The sequence below is a fragment of the Miscanthus floridulus genome, chromosome 11 (genome assembly GCF_019320115.1).
Source record: "Miscanthus floridulus cultivar M001 chromosome 11, ASM1932011v1, whole genome shotgun sequence".
In the NCBI taxonomy this organism is placed as follows: Eukaryota; Viridiplantae; Streptophyta; class Magnoliopsida; order Poales; family Poaceae; genus Miscanthus; species Miscanthus floridulus.
Window position 1 is genome coordinate 91551030 of NC_089590.1, and position 7634 is coordinate 91558663.

The 7634-nt window shown below is 41.8% G+C and overlaps 1 pseudogene; it reads right to left on the bottom strand.

Annotated features, from left to right (window-relative positions):
• Positions 1–5848: 5848 nt before the first annotated feature.
• LOC136490847 (uncharacterized) lies at positions 5849–6502 on the bottom strand (annotated as a pseudogene).
• Between the last annotated feature and the right edge of the window lie 1132 nt (positions 6503–7634).

A 7634-nucleotide genomic window follows, 5' to 3' on the forward strand; every position in this document is an offset into this window, starting at 1 on the left:
CAAGGGAAGGTAAAAAGGAGATTTGGCCGTTGTCTCATCGCTCCTATAGTAGTGCACTGCCGATCGTGGCTTATGTAGTGGGTGCCGCTGGTCGCATTAATTGGATGCGACAACTTGCCAGAGCGACGTTTGAGGCAGAGACGACGAGGTTGCGGGAGGAGCCTGGCCTCGGGCGAGGCGGAGCATGAACAGTTTGTCTGAGGCCCCTCTGGAGGCTCTCGGGCGAGACGGAGCGGGATCAGTGAGTCCAAGGCCTTGTCGAGGGGTCTCGGGCGAGATGGAGTGGTTGGTGCGCTGATTCCAAGGTTATAGGGACCCAGCCATGACTCCCCATGTCACGTTATCCTTGGTGCAGGAGTTAGGCAGCACAGTGATCGGTAACCCCTGCTTCGTCCTGTCGCAGATGGCAGGGTGTTGACGCGACTGACGTATAGTCGGCCACTTCGCTGTACCTGCCATCATGCGGTTGTCGGAGTAGTTGAGCGCTTTGATTGGACGTGATGTTCAGCCAGAGCAGTTTGGTCAAAGCGACAGTCGCAGGGCTGGTGTCGAGCCGGCCTCGCGTGAATCGGAGAATCGGTACTTCTTCTGAGGCCTCTGCGAGGGGGCCTCGGGCGAATCGGAGATTCGTTGCTTCCTCTGAGGCCTCGGTGAGGGGGCCTCGAGCGAATCGGAGATTTTGGCCGAGACCTTGTTTGTTCTATTGGTTCTTGCTTTTTAGGGTCTAAGCAGTTTTTTTGGTCTTTGCTTGGGGTACCCCTTTTTCTGGTACCCGACAGGGTGGATTCTAGATGCATGGTAAAAAGAAAAGATAAGATAAAAGATAATGATACAAGGATAAGCTAGGATCAAAGTTAACTCAACAACTGTTTCTCTAGCAACGACGTCAGAAATGCTTATTGGTATAAATTAATGCATAAAGAATAATCCACAAGTGCACGAATATTATACCGATGTAGTACTTCACTGGGAGTACCCAGTTTTATATCGAACTCGAGGAAACATGTGTGAGAATTACCAAATCTAATTTATCCCAACTTTACAATCAAGGCTAGATAATAGGAACGTAGAGGAGACTGCTAAAGTCTTCTAGTTCTAACTTCGGTAAGCTTTGTCTTGTATTGTTCAATTCTAGGGATATTACTAGAGAAAACATAGGCAGAGTATGTCTTCTATAGTAAGAAAGTTCTGCTAGGCCTACTAACGGGAGGTGGACTACAAAGGATTCAACGAGGCTATAAAAGTCACCCTCACAAGCTACCACCGATCTAGAAAGTAGGGTACATCCACGGGTAACTGAGTCTAAGCACCACACTTAAACTATGAATACTACTTTAACCCAGGAGCTACAAGGATTAAAGTACTCAAAAAGAGTCGTAAACCTGAAGAACAATATGAACAAGATGCTTACTTGAATTAGAAGTCAATTACTAGAGAAATCTTAGAAGCAAGCTCAAGAAGAACTTGATTCCTCCAGGGTACAAGCCGTAGGGAGAGCACCAACAGGCCAGGACTCCTCCAAAACTCTTTCCTCTCACTCTATCTCTCTATCTCTAATACAAAACTAGATCCTATGGAGGACTAATCTTCTCTTGATTGCTAGCTCTAATCTCGATGAAAATATGGATTAGGGTTTCTAGCTTCTCAGCTCTCAGGATCAAATGAGACATGTCCTAGAGGGGGGTGCAGGCAGATATATAGGCCAGAGTGTCAATCCTGAGCTCTTAGATCAAACTAATTTGAATAAACGGCGGAGATGCAATCCTTAAGGCGGTAGAGAACCGACATAGCAAGGAGGCTGACAGGTGGGACATAGAGGGGCTGGACGGCCTGCATGTGGGGCCAGATGACATGTCAGTGGCTTAGCCTCTATTTTGATGATTCGCCTTGTGGAGTCTTCTAGAGTCTTCCCATGTTGTTTACGCAGTGGAATTTCATAATTTCCTTTGACGAATAGGTCCTCATTGGCGGTTTTTTGATTAAATCTTACTGGAAACACATATTCACCAAAACTCATGGAATTTGCCAGTTAAAACCCCTAAGTCTATGTTGATGATCCATTTTATCCATTTATGCAAGTTATATTGACGGTTTGTGATGAATATTAACTACCGTCAACATAAGCATAATAACTTTCTTAGTTGGGCCTGATGTTGGATGTTATATGTGTTGGTTTGCCACATGGGGTGTTCCATGTCACTCGACCGTTAAAAAGATCCTGAAGCTGTCGCGGTGTGTCCCGCACATGACATAACTTGTCGACGACTCTCAGGGCAAATGCACCTATGCTCCTATGTCATAATCCAGTGAACACATATGGTTGTCAATAGGCGAGACTTCTTTACAGGATCGGCGGCGGAGTTGAAGATATTGACAGCGGATAGGCGAGACTTCTTCACGGGATTGGCGGCAGAGCTGAAGAGATTGGCAACGCAGTACTTGGCGTTGCCTGCTATAGCTTTTCAGAAGGTCTACCACTAAACTATTACTAAATGTTCCATTATTACATTTTAGCTTCACTAAACACCGCTATTTGGTTTAGTTACGATATATTTTTAACACAACTATTTCTGACCGAGATAGATATTCATTCTTTAGTTTATACATGATTATAATATATGTCTCTCTCTCCTTTAGGTTCTTTACTTAATACTAAATGATGTAATAAGCCATAAAATAATTATTGAACTGTTGATTATTGATTGCTGATCACAATAGTACTTAATTGATATAATGAATGTTAAGTGTGTTGGAAGTGATGGTTCCGAATAGGAGAGAGGGAGGAGAGAGCTCGGTGGAGAGGGGATACACTAGGGTTTTGAACAAGTGAAAATGAGTGGGAGGTGAGGTTCCTTGCCCTCATGCCCTTGTGCACTTATATAGGCAAGGGCTATTTTCGAGTGTCCCCTTGGTCGGGTTGGATTTCACATGATATTACTCTACCTACTAGTTGAGCCTCTTCAAGGGGAATATTTGTCCCACATACCTCATGCCCCCATAAAAAAAGTTGTCCCTCAGCTATTAGGTTATGGCCGGTACAACATGAACTAATAGATGCTCATACTAGAAGAGGCGCGAATACAACTTGAACCCTAGTCGCAAAGATCACCCTTTGCAACCTACGCGTGTGTGCCTCACTAAAAACTCTATTCCAAAACCCCATGGGAAAAAGGGCATGGAGAACAAAGCGCACACACGACTCTATCCTATATAAGTGTTGAAAGGATCACAATGCGTAGAGAGGGGGTGAATAAGCGTAATCTGAAACTTAAAAACTTTGCAATGAATTAAATCACAGGTACCATAATATCCATTCCTAATCAAAATTTCTGGACTTGTCAGAAATTCCGCTAAGGACCAAATTTCCTAGTCCTGGAGAGAAAAGAGCTAACTAGGGTTATGAAAATGAAAATGCTCATGCACTAAATTAATTTCACCACACGTGTAGAGATGTTATACAAAATGATTCCACCCTTTCTCTTGCTTCAACAACTACACACAATATAGATTGAGCCACCACAATAAGTAATACAAGATATGCAATCACAAGGTCACAAAAGCACACTAGGACACAAGATTTATCCGAGGTTCTGCCACACCTCAAAGTTGTGTCTACGTCTACGTTGTTGAGGCAACCACAAAGGTCTTTAGAGTCTCAACTCCCATCTTTCCTTTGCGACCACAAACATCAAGCCTGGAATATCACTAGAACAATGTGGGTAATACAAACTTCCCGGAGCACTTGACGAACAAGAATCAAGTGCTACAATGGGTAACACCTAGCTAGCTAGGGTTAGAAGAACCCAAGAGTAATAGAATGAAAAAACACTGGCCAGTGCCACAAGTGCTCAAGAGATGGATCTTACTCTAGGAGTCGCAAGCACAAAGATCGCACTCCGAACTCACTCACAAAGATGGGGATCTAAGCTTGAGTGAGAGAGAGTTTGGGAGAGGGAGAAAGTTGAAGTGCCTTGTCTCAAAGTAGGTGAAAGTTGCAAATATCCAAGAGAGAGAGCCCCTAAGTCAACTTACCGTTGGCGCAATTTTCAGATCCAACATAAAAATTTCGGGCCAGGGGCCTGGAAAATTGGGCCCAACACAGCGCAACACAGTGTTGATCCTCACGCTTCCGATTCAGTCTGGAATTTTTGGGGTGGGGCCCTAAAAGTTCCGGCAGTTGAAAAACAATTCCACCCAAGCAAGGTCGCTCAAAATTTCACCAGTACAGACAAATTTTGAGCCTAGAATTTCCAGGTCAAGAGCATGAAATTTTTGGTGGATACAAATTAATTTCGCCATAGAAGTTTTAGCTGGAAATTGCTGGAGGAACCCAACAAGTATGGTTATAACTTTTTTTAGCCAATTGAAAAACTCATTGATTTATTTTTTTTAAACTATTGGAGATGCTCTTAGCTAGGTGGATCCAAACAAATCTTTTTTTAGAAAGACACTCAAAGAATGCCTCATATATAAAGAACTACTACCTTGTAGCTGGCTACAAAATAACTTATTCTGTAGCCACTTTGAGTTATGATAATTACTATGTTAATTTACGAGATTATAGTAACTCCTTACTAACTGGTTTACTATAACGTTATGGTAAATATCCCAATGTGTTATAGTAACCTAACTATCGTAAATATGTATTGATATTATCGTAAATAGAGGTGGCTATAGAATAACTTATTTTGTAACTGGCTACTGAATATACTCTCCATATATATATATATATATATATATATATATATATATATATATATATATATATATATATATATATATATATATATATATATATATATATATATATATATATATATATATATATATATATATATATGAAGGAAATAAAAAAACTATTGCAAATGCTGGATAACTTGACACAAAAAGACCTCTAAGAAATAAGTTTACATTAAGGCAGCATTATCCAATTGTGTTGTCAACTTCAATAATAAGCATATCCGTGGCTATTTGGATCTCTACAGATATGAATCAAAACGTTTGTTTTGGCAATCCACCCCATCCAAAAACAACAAAGCGCACCATGAAAATTGCGGGACCTATCTCGGTAAGAGCATCCTCAATGGTAACTTTCAAATAGTTAGTTAGATGTGGCTTAGAAATAAAAAAAAGACACTATAATAGAGAGTTATGTAAGTTGTGAGTGAGTTATTTCTGAAAAATTGTGCTAGACTAGCTATTTAACCTCTCTCTTTGATAGTCAATAAAATTTTTCTTAGACCAGCTATTTGAAGACCACTAGGACGCCCTAATAAGGACATACTCCTACTGTAACCTCGAATGACATACTGTACAGAATTGACGGCCTATCGCAATGTAGTACTAAATCCGTTCTAAATTATAGTTTATTTGACTTTTTTTATCCCAAATTTTATTATCTGTCTTATTTAAAATTTTATGCTAAATATCACTTTTTGGCTTACTTTATTAACAAAAGTGCTTAAGATTGACTTAAATTTGACTATGTTTATACAAATTTTTTTAATAAAACGAATGGTCAAACTTAGAATAAAAAAAATTAAAATAACTATAATTTAAAACGGAGGGAGTACAGTAAGATACCAGTACTACTAGTAGTGACGACTTCAAGTACGGTAAATTAAGCAACTCGAATTCGCGTGCAATTCACTGAAGCTCGCAAGCACACCTCAGCTGACGAATGTAGGGAAGAAGAACACGTGTGTGTTATTTACACTCGGGAAATGACATGCTAAAGTGCTGAGGAATCACTTTGGATCTACTCAATTCGTCCGGCGAATTGATCGCCCGGAAGTGCGCGCGGAGTCGCAACGCAAGCGGCGTCAGTAGGAGATGTTGACGAGCACCGTCAGTAGGAGATGTTGACGAGCGCGACCATGGCGTGCGCGACGATGGCATCCCCGTGCGTCCTCTGCTGCACGGCGCGGAGCGAGGCGTACCGGTGGCTCCGCGGCTACAGCACGGGCACGGCGGCCCGGGCGGCAGCGGCGCCCACGTAGGCGTAGCGCCGCAGCTCGGCGTCGTAGAAGGACGCGACCCCGCGGAGCGCGATGCACGCCCGCGGCAGGTGGCGCGCGAGCGGCAGCGCCAGGTTGAAGGGCCACAGCAGGAACGCGAACTGGAACGCCTGCAGGAACCCGGCCGCCACTGCCGGCATGGCGAGGAGCGCCACGTGAACCGGCATCGTCGATGAGCCACCACCGTACCGCTGCTCCCTCTCCCTGCTAGACGATGTCTGCAGTCTGCTTGCCTGCACTGGACCTATATGTCTATATCTATCCCTCTGTGCTTGCCATGGCTTGGCTTTATGCCCGACGAGCTGGATCGAGCAAGGCGTTGGTAGTCAGCGAAGACGGCCTGATCGACAAGCCATGGACGGGGGGACAGATACGTACCTTCCTTGCGGACAGTGGCAAGGGGGTTCTCTCTCTACATATAATTGGTCCGCCACTGCTGATTGTTTTGGACTAGCTAGCTCCTCGATTAACGAGAGTCTAACAGATTCTTGGACTCCGTTAGCCCTCTGCCCCTCTTGCCGATCGATAGATGGTGCCGGTCACAGATTAATTAATCTAGATGGCCGGCGATATCACGTTGTTCTTAGCTGACGTCTGCTTCTGTCGCGAGATTATTCTCCTGAGGGTTCGATGTCACGTCGTCGTTTTCTCCGTTGGAGACAGGACACAGGAATTCTTTTATTCTGGACCTACAAGCAACAGTACCATTATTTAGGCTGTGTTTAGTTCGTGAATTTTGGGAATTCGGCAACGGTAACACTTTCGTTTTTATTTGGTAATTATTGTTCAATCATAGACTAATTAGGCTCAAAACGTTCGTCTCGTAATTTCCAACCAAATTGTGTAATTAGTTTTTTTCATCTATATTTAATGTTCCATATACGTATCACAAGATTCGATGTGATAGGTATTGTAGCATTTTTTGGAAAAGTTTTTGGAACTAAACGAGCCCTTAGTGAAAGGCAGGGATTGATGATGGTCTGTTCAGATCATAACTTGTAATTAATGCAGTCGGTCTGAGCCGACCTACTACCTCTCGCTGCAGCTTATTGAGCTGCGGCTTATTGCAGCTACAATAGATAGGTCCTGTTTGATTTCTACGTGTTCTTTTAAAATTTTTGTCACATCGAATATTTAGACACATGTATAGAATATTAAATATAAATTAATTACGAAATTAATTATATAACTTGAGACTAATTTACGAGACGAATCTTTTAAGTCTAATTAGTCCATGATTTAACAACATGGTGCTACAGTAAACATATGCTAATGACAGGTTGATTAGGTTTAAAAAATCGTCTCATAAATTAGCCTCTATCTATTAATTAGTTTTATAATTAATCTATATTTAATATTTTTTATTAATATCTAAACATTCGATATGATATAAATTTTAGAAATGACTAAAATACCAAACACCCTATAGTAATTGTTGTTCTAAACAAAATTACATAGTAGTTGTTCCTTCGTAGCCGCAGCCACAGCCTGAAGTAGCTGCAGCGAGCAATCTCGACTTCTCGCTTCTTAACAAGTCTACTAGTTTAACTTTAACTATATATATATATATGATATTAATGTTTTTAATACATAATAAATATTATTTGATATATTTTT